Below are 20,772 nucleotides of genomic sequence, written 5' to 3'. Positions count from 1 at the left end.
GGGGCCGACGGACGCGACGTCGGGGAGGCTGCTGAAAATAATCGACATTCACTTGGCATTAACAATATTAGAACTTGCACGATGAAATCAGATTCTTCGTTAAACCGACGCGTTATATGGCGAATAATAACGGGGTCGTAAACATGTCAGTTACCGAATTGCAAAATTATGAACGTGTAATACACATTTTGACATCAGCGGCGTACATCACAAGTCACACCTCGATGACTATACTAATGATAATAACAATAATTCCTTACTGTTTTTTACCAAAGCTGACATCTAGAAGATATAACGTACGTGTACGGCCTACTCTTTCAGATTTCTTTTGTACGGATTTTGAAATAAGATAAGTGACGTTAAAAGAGCAAATTGAACGTGTGACAGGTGCAAATAAAAATATAGCAATTATTTTAAAAAAATTCTAAAATGTACAAAAAATGCTATACTTTTCTAATTGTTTTGGAAGTTACTCCTCCGAAATACTAAAGACGTTAGAAACTTTGTTCGTATATATGATACAACATCAATCGGCATTAATTAATTCCGTTAAACTCAACCGTTTATCTTGTCCATCTACGTTATAGGATTGTAGGCTGCAGTTAAGCGTATAAGTTTCATCGGATGGACAAGCACGCAGCGGCTCCGCGTGGCGCAGCGGCGTATCGGACGGCATGCGCGGAAATCGTTCTCCTCTGCTAATTGAAACGAAGCTTATTGTTATCGAGATAGAGCGGGAGCTTAATTGGCACCGTGGATTACGCCGGAGCGTTTACGCGCGCGCGCGATTCCATAAACTCGCCGCGGAGCGGGTCGCAGTACGAATGGACGTCGAAGGGGACCCGACGTCGCCGCTCAATGTACGGTGATGTTGTACGAGGAATGCCGCCGACCCGCCGCCAGTACCAGGGGAACCTTCTAACTACGGTAGTGCATGCGTGTTCCAAGAGGATCGGTGGAATTTAATGGAACCTAATGGTTATGGCTTCGAGGTTAAAGTCTCGCGGAGAGCCGGCGCTTTTTTTCACGACGAGGGCTACCTTCCCATCCGCGGGTATTAAGACGCGTGTCCCGTTACGAAGCTTATGAAGTGGCGACTCTGCACTGAGTTCGGAATTAATGACATCCGATTGCTTTTTGTCTGGAGTGACAAAGGGTGCGTCGGTGAGAATATGTGTTCGTTTGCTGGGGACGATCGAAAAATCGTGGAACACAAACTTAGTTAAAAATAATTCAAATGTATTTGATTAAAAAATGACGCGGTTAATTATAAAGACAATAGGTAAGATGAGATTTCTAAAGGTGTAAAGACACGCGTTTTAATATATTATCGATAAAGATTCGCCTATAGTCGTATACTCGAATGAGGCAATAGTGAACTATCCCCTTAATTACATTTGCTTGGCAATGCGCGCGTTCCGGGAAGGAACAAAGAAATTTAATGGAATCTAATGGCGCAGAAGGTTAAACCCGTGCGCGGTGCCGATGCCGATTCCGTTGCAAGGACTGTCCACGGTCCTGTGAATGGAGACTTAAATACGTGTCCCGTTATAACAACGCGCGAGTCCCGACTCGCGTAGATTTTCCGTGATAAATTCCTTTCCTTAACGACACGATGAAAATTCCTGTTGTCGCAAATCTACGGCGAACGCTGCGTCATGCTGAGTTTATAGTCGTATGCGCGTTTCGTCTTATACCCTTCGACGAACGTCGCGACATTCATCAGCGGGGTTTTCGTAACGAGTCGAGCTTGCAAAACCTGCGAACGATGATGGTCGTAGTCGCCAATTTTTTTTCCCCGCGCGTTCAAGCTTCTCGGAAATCAAGATCGCTAAATCAAGCGGAGATTTATCGTTCGCGAAAAACTTTAGAAGAGTTTAGACGAATGGAAAGTTTTCCCCGGTGAACGCCAGGTCGTTCCAGCGCCGCTTCGTACACCAACTATAGGCGCGAATAGTGACGGGGCTATTGTTATTCAAGAAACGGCGCGATGGATCACGATTGACGGAAAGTAGGCGCTTTCCGATTCCTGGCGATTCGCCAGAAACAATGGCCGGTCCCACAGACCCCAGACGACTTCCAGAAGACTTCGTGCCCTCTTAAAAGACGACGGAGTATCGATCTTCTCGAAACAGTCCATACAGCGAGAGAAGGTATGTCGAGACTCGAGAGACCATTGACGACAGTCACGCAGTCACGCTTCGACAAATATGTGCGCGACCCTCGTATCCAGAAAACTAACTGTTTATCGCGACGTGGAAAAGCGGAATCGATCATTCAAGACGATAGAATACCAAAGTGCCTATTACTTTGGGAGTTATATTGATTAATGTCAATCAAAGTCAATCTTCTTTCATTTAAACAATTGCTAAATGTAAACGATTGTTCCTAGAAGAACAGTGAAATCAAGATCTATTTATTATTGAAGGAAGAAGTAATAAGCCACAAGTTTCAATCGTTTATTCTTATTATCGTAACGTTTAAATTTTGTTAAGTTTCTTACGTTTCTAACTGCTTATAATACTGAAGGTATTAATAGTTTCGGGGCGAAAATCGATTTCGAGTTCGCTAAAGCGCTAATTCCGCGCTCGATTGTCGCGTTATGCAAGCATGATTACACACATGTTAGAATTCAAATCAATGCGTCCAGACGCCGTATAATCCTGTCAGGACCTCTTGACCGTGTCCGCGGCTGACAAGTCGCTGAACGGCGACTATCGTCGATGATGAATCCAGTCATTAAGTTGATCTCCGTCCGTGCATTCGATCGTCATTGGGCGTCAGAATTATTAGCGGTGCCTAACGTCGAAGTTGCATCGTCGTTACCGTTCGTCGAGCACGAGGGTTAACGAGTCTACGTGTCTTCGGTCATTCGGGTTATTTCGTTATCGCAGCAGGAACCACGACCTCTTTCTCTCTCTCTCTCTTTTCCTCCGCCTTCCCAGCTTTGAACTCAATCAACCTTCCGTGTCTGTATGTATATTGCAAATAACAGAATGCGTTTTCCCGTTGGTCCGTATCTTTTTACGACTTGGCCATCCTCGTGTCGCCGGTCGGTTTTACTAATCGACAGTTTTGTCATAACTGTTAAGATCAGACCTCACTTTATCCAGGCGCTTCCGCTTCGCCCATTTCGCTCGGATTCTTGGTAGATGATGACGTGAGTCTTGGTACAACAAAACTGGCGATGCATTTAAGACGACGCCGCACCTTCTATCTTGACCGAAAGATAAAATTTTAAAAATATTACGACCTAATTTTAAAGTCCTAAAAGATGAACTAGATCAAACTTTGCTTTAATCGGACATTTCGATTGCTTCTACGAATGCTTCTTGACGGAGAACCCGATTCCATTGGAGTTGCGCGAGAGAATCTTTCAATAATCATCGAAAGTTCGCGATCTATCGGACTCCTGCAGCGTACCGGTCGCTAATTAGACCGCGAAATCCGTTCTGAAACAACGAGAATATTGCAACAAAGCAAGGACGAGCGCCCAAGGCAAAATATACCTCTTCCCATCCGAATAGAACGATGAATAATAATCAAGCGAAATTGCATCGGTCGATACAACCACGTTTCAGAAATATTAAATCAGAACTAATTATACCACTAATTATACGTTGTGGCATTCGTACTACGTACTTTTAGAATTAAAACGTGAAAGTACTAGAATATAATAAATATTTTTAGTAAGGAGATAATCTAGCGCTCCTGGATGCAACTCGGCGCAACTTGGCGCGCTTGCAAGACTTTTCCTCTTAGCAATTTACCGTCCGATCGTGCGCTCGCCGTCCTGTTCTAATCAACTGCAGGCGATCGCGAATTCATTAACACGAAAAGAAAACCGGATCCGGAATCCGCGCGCGAGGAATACACATTTGCATGAGTCATCGTCATCGTCGGCGGCCGCGGCTATACGGCGCGCCGCGTCATCCTCCTCGGCCACGTTCGAGTCCTCTGGCGTCTTGATACATTAACGCGATAATCTCTAATCTATCTTATCTTATAACGCTTTTACTTACATCTGCAAGCAACGACGCAACGGATATAAATAATCTTCAGCCGGTTCGCATCGAATCATCTTCCAGAATCGGGCATCCATGTTTACACGTGCGTCAGTCACTTTTTTGTACGCTTCTCTCTCGGATGGGTTTCGACAATTCTTTATACACATCGCAAACTCGAAATTAAAATTCCGCTAAAATAAAATCTAATTATTATTTTCTAAAAAGTTGCTGATCTATAGATTTCAATCATCCATTTCCAATATTTAATTGTTCCAGAATCGTTCATTCTTAATTGCTTATAATACTAAAATTAATAGATGCTTCAAAAGTTTATTGAAGCAAAATCAATTCCAGATTCATCAGAGTATCCGTCTTTAACGCGTCTATTCTTTTCAAGCCTTCACACGGCGTTCCCAAAAGACTAAATGCGACGATTAAGGGCGGATGGGGGTAGACGTATACGAAACCAGGGTAAAAGAGCGGGACAGGCGGAACGAAAGCGGATGATGTATAAGGGTGGACGTTTTGCACGAGGCCGCGTGGAAAACGAGCGTGCACGAGGCGGACCGAACGAAACGGTGCGACACGCACTTGCACGCATGAAAGAGAGAAAGAGAGAGAGAGAATGATGCACGCGAGGCGTATCATGGCGTAATTGCGTTATCGTCCATTAATCATGTTACTTATGCCCCGTGCAGTTCTATGTATAGCGTGTAATTGTATCGTCCGTACCGACGGACGTCCCTTTACGAAGGGCCCTTCGTTTTCGTTCATTTTTCGCCTCTCGTTGTCGTCGCCTTTGACGGCAGATTGTGTCCCGGCCGGTCGGGTGAATGCGTTTTCGAAGAAAACGCGTTCGCGGCGCGAATGATGAAGCGCCGTCGCGGTGAAAACCTGTTTCGATTTTTGATCCGTCGTCGATGCTATAATAATTGCATCCGCAACGTTGTTAGCTCCGTCGCGCGCACGGTGACGTGATTTATGCGATCTCCGCCGAGCTATTTTTTTTTCCTTCGCGCGAACTCGCGCGACGCGCGGGAAAATTTTTTTCTCCTTCTCCCCGAGACTCGAGTACCATGCACACGAGGTCGTTGCGGAGTGCCGGTCGAGTGCCGTGCGTCTGACCACCTTGGTTTTTATCTCCTTATGCTCAAAATCGATCAAGCACCGTGGTTTCTTTATTTTCACGGACTCGGCGATCGGCCGATGACAGCAGCGGCCCAACGCGCGCATCGTCGATCGTTTCACGATCCACCCGCCAAGCGAACGATTAATTATCAACCTGTTGACACGTCGAAATAAGTGATTATCGCTCTCTCGCTCTTCCCCCGCGCGGGAAACCGGCTAGCCGGTGATAGCCGCGCCGCGCCGGCCGTTGACAAATAGCGAGTGTCGGCGAGTGATTTACCGACTCGGAGATAATTGGCGACGAATGGCGAACGCGCGGAATACAACGTGCGTTTCGTTATCTCGTAGGAACACAACGTCGGGACACAACGAGCGGCCGCGACCGCGACCGCGACTCCGTAATCGAACGCCGGGAAAATCTATCTGTCGTACCGTTACGCCGATAATGCTAACGAGCGGACTATCGGCGCTCATTGTGGGGCGCCAGTAAGAGTAGCACAGCCACAAGGGATGTATTCTAATTACAGGCTACGTTGTATCTTGATAATTCCCGCGCTGTCGCGAGAAGCCGCTTGGGATACGCCGGACGTTCAAAAATATCGCTGCTCAACGAATACATTAATGCGCACCCATTATATTACGCGAGCTAGCGCGTTTTAAACGTGATAACTTGTCGACGCGATGAAAACCGCGCGGTCGTAACTTTTCATCTGAATATTAACCATATGCGTAGCGCGTTGCGACCTGTCTCGGTACGGCCTGGCTTAACATACGGCGGGCACCGTATTGTAAATCATTCAGTACGTTATTTAAAATCGGGGAAGTCGTTTATATGAAGCCGGTAAAGAGGAGTCTCGCATTCGCGCTCGCCGATCACGACGACGGTTGATGAAAAAGTGGCGCATTTTGCACGCGCGAAGCTACTCACCTTGGGCGAGCCTTGCAATTATTCTCGATTAACAGCGAAACAATCGACAAACAAATGAGGCGTTTTTTTAAATCTCTTTTTAAATGCTCTCTAAATTTTTTAACTTTGTTGGGTCACGTAGATGCACCTTAGTTCCTCGCATGTTCGTCAATATGTGATTCATTCACATTTAACCTGGGAACGGGTGTATAGAGAAATTTTTACATCCTAGTATCGAAAAAATGAAGCTCGCGTTACAATAATTTTAATGTGCTTTTACTGTTTAAAAAAATTTTTTTTACTTTTTCAAAAAATGTTGAGTAAATATCTATACACATATTGTCCTTAAATACTAATAAATTATAGAACAATAAAGAAATGTAATTAAAAGCAATAACTTTTAATTGGGGTATAAAAATCGTCCCACGTCATTATTTAAAAATTAGGCGTCTGTTTCCAAGTTAAACTCGATTGACGCCGATTTCGACGATGCACTTCGCGCTCCTCGCCATTCGGGAAATCATTTCTGACAGCAGAACGAGCGCTGGTTTTCTCTAACACGGGCGAACGAAGCGAGTGAACACGTCACGTTCGTTAGACGCTTCGAGATTATTTCCCGAGTGCCCGAGTGCAAAATCTCATCTCGCAGGTTCCCGATACTTTGATGCTGCAATCTGGAAGCGCTCTCGAACTGCCGAGCCCGAATAACCGTGATTATACAGTCAACTACTGTCTAATCCTATCGCGGAACTTGCAGCCATATAAAATAATTACCTCGCCTCGCGCGGGGACATCTCGCGCTTCATCGGGGGGAAAAGGCTCATCAGGTTGCAGATCGCGGTGCGCAGTCTGTGCAGTGCGTAATCGATCGGCGATCACGAGGTCGCGCGTACATACACGCGGCGTCCGTCGCGCGGCTCGAGGAAGCTTCCCGCTCCGGCGAGCGAGCGAATCTCGTCCGGCTGCTTTTTACCACGTGTTATTAGGTGCAATAAACTATGACGCTCGCTTACCATAATAGCTCGGAGCAGCGGAGGGACAGTGCGTCGGTTTAAAGCTTCCTTCCACGTTTTTTGCCCGCGTGCGGATGAAGCGCGGATGAGCTGCGCGTCGCGAAATAAAAAATCGGATTCGAGTCCTTCGCGCGCATGATCGATGACCGAAGAAACGTCCGACGTCGACGATGATGCGCCGACGGGAACGGGTTTAATCGAGAATCCGATTTTTTTTTATTTTCACTCCGCGCGCGAGTATACGATCGCGTTTCGAAGAGATCGCATGGCGTTGCTCCGCATCTGAATGTTGCACGGACGTCGTCGCGATGCGTCGCGATGCGTGAGAAGCATCGTTATCGAACAAGCGGACAAAAGATAGCGTCCAACGTGACTTCGAGCGTGTACGCTTGTATTCATATAAAACTGGCAAAGAAAGGTAGATAAAAATAACCGATATTTCGCTGTAACATCGCTAGACGCTAAGCGAGAAGGAATAATAATAATCTAGCGATGCCCGTCGATTAGAGTCGCCTGGACTCCTCGCAGTGAGAGTAAAACCCGATCGGCGATTTTCCACGGAGTCCGATGACGACCGGGGCAAGGTTGGCGGCGTGCCTTGGTCGGCGGGGGTACTTCGGGTATCTAGGATACACGCAACGCAGTTTTAAAATCCTGCCGAGCTATATTTAGACGAAAGATAGCCGTGCGCAAAGTGTCTCTCTCCCTCTCTCTCTCTCTCCCTCCCCGCTCAGCATAGATACTCGCTTATCGGACCATGACTGCATCGGCTTCTTCATCGCGTCTCGTTGCTCTTGTTCGCCTTCTTCCCTTCTCGAGAGAGAGAACTGCGCGTTCGCTTCTTTTTCTCCTTCCTCCGCCGCCGTCGCCGCGCTACTCTTCCTCCTTCAGGGCCTCGGGCGAACGAGTTTTCAATATGATATGCGTGTTATGGTTACGGGAGGATAATCAGCTACCGGATACTTGTTTTAGCCGGGTCTCTCGCGTTGGAAATTAGACGAGAATGCGGGAGAAAAAAATGGCCACGTTGTATAAACAGATCGTTATCATTTTGCGCGGATGACGCGCGCGCGCGCGGGAGCGACGGCCGGCCCGGCCGGGGCGTCGCGCTCCGATGGCCACGAAGTCGAAGAACTCGAAAAAAAGAAGCGACAAAGAGAGCGAAAGTTTAAACGATACGTTTCACGAGCGTTTCGTGGTTCTTTTCCCCGGGCTACAAAGAGCGACTCAGGACTCAGGGTCAGGATATGCCCTATCTAATGCCCAGCGTTCACCAAGTATATGATATCACGGGAGAAACAGAGCACAGAGCCGTTAAATAAGCAGGCTAGAATGTAAAAGCGGTTAACGATGCTTACAAAGGCACATTAATACAACCGATAATGTTAATTTGCAGCGATGAGATTCGCCGGCGATGCCTGTTTTAAACATGAGGCGTCGGCGTGAAGGTGAAGGCTGATCTCGCAGCGAGAGGATGAGAGTTCCCGATGTGTGCCTCACGTGACGTTTATGAGCGACGCGTGATCGGCCAAGAAATTAATTCCGCAGACAAGGTGCCTCATAGTTTGCTAGTTGCTTCGCAACCAGCGTACTTGGGCCGAGCGTACTTGGGCGGCGCAGCGCAGCGCTCGACCCGGGGGACATTTTTCCTCGATTAATCGCTAAATTGACGTCGGGCGGGCGGCGCGGGGAACGTGACGAGTCCAATTATCATTGTCAGAGGTAACGCGCAGGGGTTACGCCCGCTCTACCGCCGCGTCGCGTCGCAGCCGCCGCCGCGAGCGCATCACGCTCCCGCAATTTGCCGGCGGTTATTTTTACGGTATCGTCGACCGACGACGGGCTAAACGCGCCTTAATGGGATGATTTTCCAGTCAGCTTTTCGCGATACGACGACGACGACGGCGACGGCGACGTACGCGCGCGGGGCCCGCCAGAGAGACGCGCCCGCTCGTTAAGCAGCCGTGCGTGCGTGAAGACGAAAAATCGAGGGAGGCCAGGCCTTCCTTCCTCGCGCAGGAGTGAGAAAAGAGAGAAAAGCGCGAGATACGAGAAGCGATGAGTATCTCCGCGGCAGACGGGTGTAGCGCGGGCTGTTTTCGCCGTCGCGTAGCGCGAGATTGAAATTAAAATCGATTAGCCTCGGGCGAATAATCGTTAATCCGTCAAGTTCTTCCCGCTCGCGAGCGCGAGCAGGAGGGGAGACTGCCGCCGCGTCGTCGGCGGTATTCAATTAAATGGCCGTGACGCGCGATCGAGATCGATGAAAAATCTTATCGGGAGGGCGATATTATCTTTCACAATGCTCGCGTGCGTAGCATCTTAAGGGATGCATTATATCTCCGGCCGCATTCCTCCCACTCGAGCCGAGATGAATGGCAAGCTGGGCGAAGGATAACTTCTATCTAAATATTTATAAATTTTTTGTTTTTGGCACTCCGACATTTTATATTAAAAAATTATTTGCGATTATCTTGTCTGATAATAATTATAGAAAATATATTTTTAATACGCTTATTAGCGTCTCCTTAAAAGATACCTTCTAATTACTAAATGCTAATTTTGAAACTACCGACGACAACCAAAAAGTTCTCGACAGTTATCTTAAAATATCGAGTCGAAGTACAACTTCGGCACTTCATTTCGATGTTAAGCATCAATACTGGTTATAACGACTCCGAGCTCGGTCGTGCTCAATGTTATTCTTTTGCACGGTTACGACGTTATAGATGCCGGAGATTATCGTCCTACACGGCGTTACCTTGCTTTAATACTTCCTCGAACAAGCGCGGCACGGAAACGTGAGAAACACACGCTAATAAGACGCCGCAACGTCACTTATCTTAAGGTTGTAAAATAATCTGTATTATATTAACGAGATAAATAATCGTCACCGTGCGCGCCGCCACGGTATGCCATCGCCGTTCCCTCCGCGCCGCAGGACGGGGAGGGCGAACGCATCAAGTATAAAACTGGTCGGGTGAAGCTGGAGCGAGGGAGATCGCGCGCGCGGAATCCCACGAGACTAACGACGCCCGATGACTCTCGATATCCCCGTTAAAACGGCTCCTATACGAAGCTATCGAAAGCCGGTTTACGACGCGTCCGAATCGAACTTTTGCGATTGCACGGCGCGGCATAATCGTTACGTAGAGACATAGCGCCGGTCTAACCAGTCCCGATAAGATCTTTCCCAGGCTAAATATAACGTCGCACCGGCTAAATCCGTATCGCGCCTATCGGGAGGCATCGATCGGACACGCGGAACATACTGAGCTCGTCCGTTCAAATGATTTCTCGAATGATCGCCGGCTACTACGGCGGCGCGTAAACACGGCGTACCTGATGGCACCGCATAAAATGTGTTTCTCGCCCAATAAAAGGATAAAAGGAAGTGGAGCTCGAGATAAGTCCAGAGGCTTTAATTTGGTAATCCGAATACAATTCAAATATTTAACACGAGTATGAGAAATAGTTTCAATGTTCAGATTCTCAATTTGGATACAGCTCGAGTAATCTAAATAGCTCCAATCCGGGAAGCAATAATTTAGAATAACATTGTATTTAAATACATTAAAATATACGTTCTTGTAGGTCTCTTGAGAACTCGAGTCACCATTATAGAACCGCAAAGACTCGTGACTCGTGCTTATATTAACTTGCTACCGTGTTACCTGAAGATCGTTTCGTCAGCGATGCCGATTATTCTGCTCGATCGATTCGGGAACAGGCTCGTGATAATAAACGAAGTCAAAAGGCAGTCAATGATACAGCGATATCCCATGCTCCATATACTTCACACGAGAGCGGAGTATTCCGACGATGGAGTTGGCGTTCCAAGTACAATTCGCATGGCTGATGGTAACACGAGGCGAAAAGAAAATCGAGATTTGTGTCAGGGTGTCTGTGGGAGTTACGGGCGATGAGAAGCGCGCGAGTGCGCGAGTACATCAATATTACGCGCATTGATCCGATAAACGAGGATATCTGGTATCGCCCCAAAGCGCCTGGGACTAACGGTTCGCCCCGCCGCTAAACACGAGAAGTCAATTATTTTGCTCGAACATTATCGCGGCCTTTATCGGCCGGGGAATTACAATCGGCCGATAGACTCTCCGCGCGCGAAATACGCACGCGCGCTCCTAAGACGTTGTCTTTGCGCGTGGGAATATATCGCTTGTCCCGCGTATGTGTTAAGACCGGTATGAGAAACGGCTCACGCGCGGGCCGCGCGCGATACGCGCAATTATTCGATGCGAATAAATTTGCGCGTGATTTCCGAGACGATCGATTCGTCTTTACGGCTTTTCGTATGCTCTAACACACAGTGACGCTGGCTCGAGCTCATATAAGCCAGCCCGTTAGATATTATGAGCCCGCGAGATACAACGAGGACGGGTGAAAGGAGAGAGTGGGAAAGATGCCGTCAGTTCGTGCCGTTATATCAAATCCAGGTCGTTATACGTGCCTCTAAAACACTTCCACATTGGGAGCGCTCTTTGAATTGCATTTTCGTCTTTCTCACGCGGCATGCTTAATAATATTAATATCAAGACATTTTTGGTAATCTATAACTGTCAAGTAAATTTGTGTAAATATAAAACATCACCTATTTGCAGAAATCGATAAAATTATATCAAATAGTATTGAATATTGTATTATCAACATGGTATATTCTAAAATAAAGAGAATGATTAAGTATTATAAAATAAAGTATGCGTTTAAAAAAAAATTTTTTTTTCGTATTTGTACTGTATGTCTTCTCTGTTCTGAAAAGGAAAGTTTAGCAATTCTATGATATCAAAACGCCACGGCGCGTAATCCACGGAGGCCGGAAGACGCGATGCCATCACACGGTATCATCTCGTTAATTACGAGGACAATCACGCAATTGAATCTCAATGTCTAATTACAACGAAGTTACGGGGAACGCGTTCCTGCCGCGAGGAGGTACGTGAATTGCCGTCCTCGTCGTCGTCATCGTCGGTCGTTCTCTAGGGGCGGATCTCAGTTCATTAACCAGACGGCGTAAGAAAGAAAGACGTACAGAGAGATCGACGGCGATAAGTGTACACCGCTGGTCGTGAACACTTACCGGAGGTAAACAAAGGCGAGTTCTCGCCCAGGTGACAATGAACCTGGAAGCCCTTAGGTTACATTAACAGACTCTCTCCGCGCAACTCCGTCCGAGACGCGTCGAAGACGTCTCGGACGGACGTGATCTCGTAATTATGCGGATCCCGTAGATGAACTGTCTCTGCCCCATCGCGCTTTTCCCTCCTCGTACGCGTCTCTATTTTCTTTCCGTCGAACGTGCACACGTTATGCATTGCCGAGTGAAATTACACAAGCGCATTTTTCTCTCTCCTCTTCTATCTCGCGAGTACTCGATTCCCTTATTGCGCAAGGATAAAGTAAAGGCTTATGAAATGCCAAGGCACTCAATTACGTAACGACGCGCTGTATTTGTGAAAAATAATCGTACCTCGACTTTCTTCAGACGGCACAAAATGTGCTAAATTTTGGAATAATCGCAGGAAAAACAAAAACAATGACTTTGCTTCGTCGGTAAAAAATTGAATAATTAACGCAGATAGCTTTTAATCAACCCGATTGATATCAATTGTGATATCAATCAATAAATGTGGCCAGTTTGGTTCGATTAGAAGCTATCTACATTAATTGCAGGAAATTCGAAAATGTCTTATCATGGGGGAGTTTTTCTAACCAAGCCTAGCAAAAAATGCAAAAACCGAAAGTGACGACTTCCCACAACCTGATCGAGATGCCGGAGGTACTTCGCCGGCTCTCGCGAAAATATCGGACACCGCGGGCGGGCGTTCCGCGAGCGTGGCTGAGTTATCGATTTCAATACGCATTCTATTTCAGAAACGTAACCGCGGCGATTTCCTGACCAATACATCCTCCCCTTTACTCCCCATTGTGTATCGTCCGCGCGTATCGCGATACGCGGTTATCATTCATCGGTGGCTAACAGTATCCCGGGACTGGCATCACGGGGAGGCATCGGAGTACCCTGACTCTTCCCCCCGATGCGCCTGTACACATATACCTTGCTCGCCTCCTCCCGATCCTATCGCGGCCATACTGTGAGTAGTACCTGCTGATATTTTACTGTCAACCGATGCTTCCGAACCGTTGTCCCGGGATCAGATTGCCCACCGACACACCGGCTACCGGAAAATCACGAATGATACGGGGAGCCTACCGTCCGCTTCTTTGTCCTTTTTCCTGGACGGCCTCTCCAGCGCGCTGTTAACCCTTGCAAACTGCCGCGCAGCTTTTATTAAAATTGATAGATATTTCACATTCAAGCAATTAACCATTTCGAGTAACTTATACCTATTCGCAAAAAATCGAACGTATCCTCTATCTCCTCTTTCGCTTACGTGTTGCTTAAGTCACGTATAACGACGTTAATAGATATTCAAGCATAAACGTGCGTCATTTTTTAGCGAGATATGACTAAGAGCATTGTATGCACTCAGTCTGGTCTTGCACGGTCTTGCACGTTCGCGGCTGTATAAACAAACGCTTTCCGGAATGACCACTGATGAAAAAAATAAGCAAGTAGCCTGCTACTTACCGCACATCGCTACTGACCGCACGCTCTCGTCGTCATTCCGCGTTGCCCAATCCTTATCTTCTCTCTTAGGCTTAATAACGTGTTTTCAGTTTCAACGAACTCCGGAGGAGGAAGAACTCTCCGTTTCCACGAGGCGCGTCATCCACGAAGAGAGTCAATGTCCCGTACACTTTCGTCACATGCTCGGGAACCCACATATAGTAGATCTCTCTCTCTCTCTCTCTCTCTTTCTCTCTCTCTCTCGTCGCCTTCGTCGTAATCATCTGTTTGTTTTTCACACACCTCACCAGGATATAGCTCCATGTCCATGAGACGATACAGTAAAACGCACCAGGCAAAATAGGCGATCGCTCGAGCGAGAGGTCGATGACCGACCCGTTCCGCTTTGGGCATGAACGTTACGAGTTCTCTCGTGTGTTACGAGGTCCGAATTCTGAATCCAAATCGGAAAGTGGGGAAATCCTCGCTCGACGATAGAGAAACGTCGCGATTCTTCGACTCCGCGACCCTTACTCATCTCGACGCCCTCGACCGGCCGACTCGCCGCGCCGATTCGCCTCGGGTGTCAATCCGGATCTCGCGAAAGCGTCACGGCATTGAACGCGACCCTTTATACGCGTAGATACTTGTGTCCCAGGTAAAGGTTCGTTCCAGAGGCAAGCGCGGGAAAAAGCGCGCAAGAGCGCGTTCCGAGAAGCGCAGTTCCTCCGAGAGGCGAGAGCCGGCATTCATCGCGACTCCGCTCCGCGTCTTTCACATCGTCGTGCTCGAGGCGTTTTTTCGCGAAATCGGATTTGTGCAGCGACGTTTCTTGCAGCCCCTTCCGGCCATCGCGATGTCCATTGTTCGTCGTCGAGGGTCGAAAGAAAACGCTCGTTAAAGATGCGCCCCGGCCTTCGCCGGGCGACGCGACGAGGGATGAGGATCGGCAAGAAGGTGGCTCGAACGAGGCGACTTAATGGCGATGCCAATTGCACTCGCGGATAACCTACGGCTGGTTTATCACCGTCGAAGAAACCAATTGTGCAAATTACAAATGGCTTAATCGCTGCTAAGCCAGAAATCACTCGCGGCGAGAAATGGTTCCTCTCTTCCGTTCGCGGACTTTCTGCCCGACGTTATACCCTCTATCGGCAAACGGTGACGGTCGAGCGCCTTTATTTTTCGCTAACGCAAAAACAAATATTGATACACCGTTTCGCGTTTCTGTGAAGCAGCACCAACTTGCTACTCCTCCTCGTGTTTGCTCCTTTCTGTAACTCTCTCGACGTGCACCGTAATATCCCCTTCATTCTAACGAGAAGTAAGAAATGATTACGATGACTCGAGGAAGCGGTCCATTTCAATGCCGAATGATTTCATCCAGCAGCGTCACGTGTTCACGTATGCGCGCCGCCGTCTCGGGAGGCCGTACCGGCGCGGCCGCGGCGTCGAGGCAATCGCCGGTGCGAAAATCGAATAATCGTCCCACCATATAATGTAACGTCGTACCGGTTATTGGCTACGCATCGCGTGGATCCTCTCCTCCGCGATGGCGATCGAATTACTCGGTAAAAATTGCCGACGTAATTGGTTCTGGACGATCGACGATCGTAATTACCGGTAACCGGATGATTGAGGTAAGAGGCGAGGTCTTGGCAGGTCGTAAAGAGCAGTTTACGTGCTGAGAGCACGACGTCGTACACGCACTTGAGCGTCGCTCTCTCGATAGGCACAAGGCGAGAGATCGAGATCGATAACGTCCGATACGGGAGGAAGGTGAAGATCAACGACTCTCGACGCCGACACCGAAACGGCCGGCATAAGCTCGACTATTGATCTAGATAAACAGCTCGATTCCTTTCAACTCGCGAGACTAGTCTCGACTGATCGCGAGGACTTGATAAACGTATATCCTTACCGAAAGTGGTGTGTATACACAGGTACCGCGGGATTATTATATCCACGATCGTCTTAACTATTACGTGTGACAGCTTGGAATTGCACCGCCGCGCGCCGCCGCGACCACTTATTAATATGCTTAATGCAACATCGTCTCGATACGCCGCCGCCGAGAAGGGATCTCTATCCATCCGATTTTAACCGACCGATCTTGTTTCAGAGGATCGAGAAGCGCGGGACGCGCCATGTCGAGCGATGAAGGAAATAAGATGAAATCGCGCGGCGCGTTTTACGGATAATCGCCGCGCTGTGAGAATTACCGGGAGACGCGGGCACGGTTGTGGTCCAGATGGCGCCGATCCTTCCACAAGAATCGCGTCTGTGTAAAGTTCTCTTGAAACGACATCCGCACGAGTCGATTCACGATTCACTGACCTACGCCGAGTCGCGGGAGTCGCTGCAAACAATTTAAGTGACCTTTGGTAATCCGAGTCCCTCTTCGGGATGAAGAGGGTTTTGATGAATCGACGAGAGAGGCCCACACCGTTAAGCACACCAAACGGTGTAGAACAGTGAGCGATTATCGCGACGAGACTTCTTATCAGCCAATTGCGATGACCTACGAACTCGCAATTATTATCACACGTACACGTCACGAACCTACGGATTTGCGCGATCCGACATAACTATAATCTTCGATGTAAATACCGGCATAGATTGATTCGAGCCGCGGGGTGAAAAGCCGCCGTCCAAAGTGCCGGTCGACGTAATCACTGTTATCCAACGGGCACGACGTTGAGAAATTATTTTTGTTCGATCTGTTCTCCGCGCGGCGTGAATACGCAACGCGGAGCATGTAACGCCAAAAGTGTTCCTTGATGTTTACAATAACACGCGGGCGTATGCGCGACGCGGTTTCCATAACTCCACGATCATTGCAGGTAAATAAGAGAGACAGGTTTTATCTTTACGGTTCAATCTTTCACGGTGGAATCATCGAATCGAGGGTGGCCGGATCGCTAGTGATAAGAGATAACGGGTCGAGACGCGCCGTGCCAGCACGAGTGTTTGCTTATCGGTACGCCGTGAGCGGAAGAAGACGTTTTATCCGTTACCGTTCGAGCATTCGTACCATTCGACCGCGAGCAAAGTTGCGGTTCCGCGCAAGCTATAAATTAAATGAAAAGAATAATCTCTCAGACTATTCATAAATTTTGTACAATAAACAAAGAATCACTAACATCTTTACACGTTTCGATAAACACATATAAATAATAAAAGTACGAGCTTTTCGTAAAATATGCATATATTATCACTTTATTTTACTTTTTTGTTTACCTACCTATATAACGTTTTATGTCACGCAATTTATACATCCAAATTGATGCTGTAACATTTGACGTAATAGATAGTCATTGATACTATCGATTCTCTTATAAGCCTTCCTGCAAATGCTCTCCACGCTGTGCGTTTCTCGGCATTCGAAGCAGCCACGGGGAAACATCGACGAGCCCGCGTCCCAAGGCGACTCCATAAAGTATTCCCGAAGGGACGTCAGGTGAATTCGCCTCTCTACGAAACTGCGCGCTGCTACAAAGTGGCGAGCTTTCTGGAAGGAGAGAAAGAGAAGGAAAAGGAAGGAACGCGCGGCCGGCTGCTGTGCCGCACTCCTGTACTCTCAATCGTGATTCCACGAAGTCATGCGATTCCCGACAAAACGAGTCTACGAGTGATAAACTTACCCGGGAAATTAACTAGTCTCGAGGGAACGAGCACGTTCCAACTCGTTACAACGCGGTATTCGACTCGGTATATATGCTTGTCGGCGGATATAACCGCATAAACAATCTCGGTAAAGTTAGCGTTTCATTTTCAGAATTTCGATATAATTGACAGAGTTGAGTAATTCCATAATTTTTTCGGGGGGCAAGAACCGGAATTTCATCGAGTAAAATGAATTAAATTCTGAAAATGGGAATGCCAATCTCGTAAATGGTTAAACGACAGACGCGACGCCTCCTCCGCGATTCTACGATGTCACGAGAGGTCCTCGAGAATTTTTTTCGCTATAACAATTCCGTTATGTCAAGAATGTTATGTTTGCGGAAGAAATCTCGGACTGGCGATACAATCGCGCAAAAGTCTCGAGAATAATAATGTATTGATTACCAAGAGAAAAAGAATTAATTTCCCGATTGTTTCGAAGAATAGATTATCGACTGTCTCTAGTCTCACGCGCAGTTCTAGAACCAAATAGTATCGTTCGGTTCTACGACGCGGTCCAGTACGTGAGTAGACGAAGCGACACCGGCGACGAGAAATCTCAAGATCGTGCTGTATCGTCGCAAGGACGACGTAAAAACTACGTTTAGACTTCTTTCTTTGCTTCATTCTACCGACTCTTGTGACAAATCGGATGGAAACGTGCTCCGTCTGTTAAGAACGCGTGAAGAACGTACTTGGTGAAGAATATTTTTAAAGATTCATCGTACGTACGTAACAAACGCTAAACTTTTTAAGAGAGGAAAAATAGAACTGAAGAAATTCGATTGCGGTCTGGTTGTCTTTCAATGATGAGAGCAAAAAATATACGCGGAAAAGAAAACGATGAAGGGACGTATTGTCTTGACTGGAATCTCGCGATGCACGCGCTCTGTATAATAAATCTTGGCAACCTTGTTATAGCCGCGGATTCCTCGCTGTTCTTCTTGCCGCGTTTCTTTCGCCGGTACTTGAATCACGTGGTAATTGCCAGCAAATATTTCTCGCAGCGTCAGCTGAATAACGAGTAAGGGAAGAAGGTCCGCCGCGGATAAACAGATACGATCGGTCAATAAGTGGAAAAGATCCCGATCGCTCTGTAACCGTCCTAATTAATTTCAACTAATTATACAACAATTGCGCAATTTCTCGATTACGTCCATGACTGTCTTGCAGTTTCCAAATGTAGAAAATGTCGTTTGATTCTATCTTCTTAAGTCTACGTTTTGTCAAAAACGTCTTTTGCGCTCTTTTCACGTTAATAATCGTCATTTACCGATACGCGAGGTACCTCTTCGAATAGCAACGGGACGTCACGACGCGGCGATCGGCACGAAGCAGATCGGAGAGAGACGGCGAGTACGACTCTAGCAGAGAGTGTTTACTGTTCGGTCGGGCTGTAGATCGCCTCTATCTTCGATCTGGTCTCTCTTCTGGCCGAGCTCAACCTGAATGGCAAAGAGGAACGAGCCACGTTGAAGATCCCCGGCGTCACACGACCGCTACTCACCGGGGAATTTACAATCGCGCGCTGTTCATCCTTTATTGGGCGGCATTCGGCTTACATAGATCGCAAAATTCACGTGGAACGCGCGGCGTGTGTCCGCGACCGCGGGTACTCTCGATCGTGACCTCGAGCAAATCCCTCGGCGGAAAGCACGCAAACGTCGACGGTGAGTTCGATTACCTCGGTCAAAGAGTCGCAGGCTCGCGACTGAATTTGAAAAAACCGTTCGACGACGATGCGTACGATTTGAAAAGCAAAAGAAAAAGTTCCAAAAACGCGACGTCGCGTTTTATTTTCGAATAGATGTGGGGCACTCATGCTTGTTTGATGAAAGTTTGTTGTAAGAAATCAGCGCCAAGTGTTCTTAAATCAAAAAAATTTATTATTTTCTGAAAATGTCTGTATTCTTTTTTGATAATATATATGTTATTACACTAACTTATTTAATTATTTGATTTAATTATTATTAGATATATGTTTAATCTTCTTATTACAAGATTCGAATGCGAGTTAGAATCTTTCGGGTAGTCCAACCGAGTGCCTCGTGTACTCGCTTGCGTCACGGAAACCCCGTTCATTTTCATTGACGAGCGAAGAGGACCTGTTCTTGTACTCTCGAGAGAGAGAGATTCGAAGCCTCTCGCGCGCACGACGTTTGTCCAAATATCTGTTCACGTAATAACGAGTGTTCTTGTTGAAACACGCGACATTATTCAACACTTTGCACACCCACAGACGGACCTCGCGTGGGCGAGCTGGACACCGCGAGTGCCGCGAATGCGCCCGGATGACGACGTTTCATCCCCGAGGGACGCCGAGGGGTCGACGAACTTTTAACCAGTTCTCAGATTCAGCCGTTACTCCGTGCGTTTTGTCGCCACGCGACAAAACATCAGAGCCAACGAATGGCTCGCCGGCGGCTGCGGCAGCGAGGCATAATTTAAGTCGCGTAATTTACAATCGTACGATGATTCTCATGTGAGAACTTGATACATTAGACCGATTAGATACTGATAAGATAGTGATTAGGTACCGATCCTATACCGAAAAATGGATTCCATACCTCAGTTTTCTGACCCAATACTCAACCAATATTAAAGAAACAATGTTATGGTACAGGCCAAATATATGGATCAGTATTGAATAATAATACTGAAGCAATATATCGGTAGATTGTCAAAATTAGTACGTTACACTGTAAAAAATTTAATGTCCCAGAAAGTCCACTCTAAATTTTGTGTTAAAATAACTCATGCATTGTGTTATTTTTTACATTTAGAAATGTTATATCGACTAAAATAACATTTCTAAATGTAAAAAATAACACAATGCATGAGTTATTTTAACACAAAATTTAGAGTGGACTTTCTGGAACATTAAATTTTTTACTGTGTAGGTGTCACCGAAACGATATAATGCCAATATTTTTATAATACCATGTCTATACTGAATTTTAGATACCGAAATTGGCAAAAACAATATGAAAGTCAGTACCGAAGAGCTATTGGAGTATGGAAACTGATACTGGTACACAGAGAAAGCTGAATAATGTTAAAAATAAATCCACTTTCCTCAATGCTTTCAAAATTTGATTGATTATAGATAATCAAAAGTACCTCGTGGTCGATTATTTGAACGCTGATCTTTCTTTTTAGCGTTGCTCATCCCTACAAAGTGCATATGCTCCGTTGCATCTCGGTGAAAAGACGGCGGACAGTTTATCCGGCTGGATGTTTCTTGTATCGTTAGACGTACGTCCGATCATTCTTCGTAGAAGCGAGAACGGAGAAGGGAACCGTGCGCGTTATGGTGCGTCGGTGCATCGCGTGCAGGAGCATCGCACGCCTGGAGGTCCGTCCGAAGATCAGTGGATCAACGCTATAGCAATGTCCAGACTGGGCGCCGCACCCCGCCGCGAGATGTTCGGCCGCGTCTCGAAAGAATCGCTCGGTAAATTGAAA

At 47.0% G+C, this 20,772-nt stretch overlaps 1 protein-coding gene and 1 long non-coding RNA gene across 2 annotated transcripts in view; one reads left to right on the top strand and one right to left on the bottom strand.

The window, feature by feature from the left end:
* The window catches only part of LOC139807928 (uncharacterized), an 89,405-nt gene extending 72,607 nt beyond the window's left edge, over nucleotides 1–16,798 (bottom strand). The window contains exon 1 of the mRNA XM_071769439.1: nucleotides 13,663–16,798. The gene's annotated coding sequence lies outside the window, so the exon portion shown is untranslated. The remainder of the gene's footprint in view (nucleotides 1–13,662) is intronic.
* On the top strand, nucleotides 943–20,578 carry LOC139807929 (uncharacterized). The gene is made up of 3 exons (XR_011730733.1): nucleotides 943–1,164; nucleotides 1,981–2,153; nucleotides 20,467–20,578. It is a non-coding gene; the product is annotated as an uncharacterized lncRNA (long non-coding RNA).
* The last annotated feature ends 194 nt before the right edge of the window (nucleotides 20,579–20,772 follow it).

The sequence above is a fragment of the Temnothorax longispinosus genome, chromosome 2, assembly GCF_030848805.1.
Source record: "Temnothorax longispinosus isolate EJ_2023e chromosome 2, Tlon_JGU_v1, whole genome shotgun sequence".
In the NCBI taxonomy this organism is placed as follows: domain Eukaryota; kingdom Metazoa; phylum Arthropoda; class Insecta; order Hymenoptera; family Formicidae; genus Temnothorax; species Temnothorax longispinosus.
This window is presented reverse-complemented; position numbering and strand designations above follow the sequence as displayed.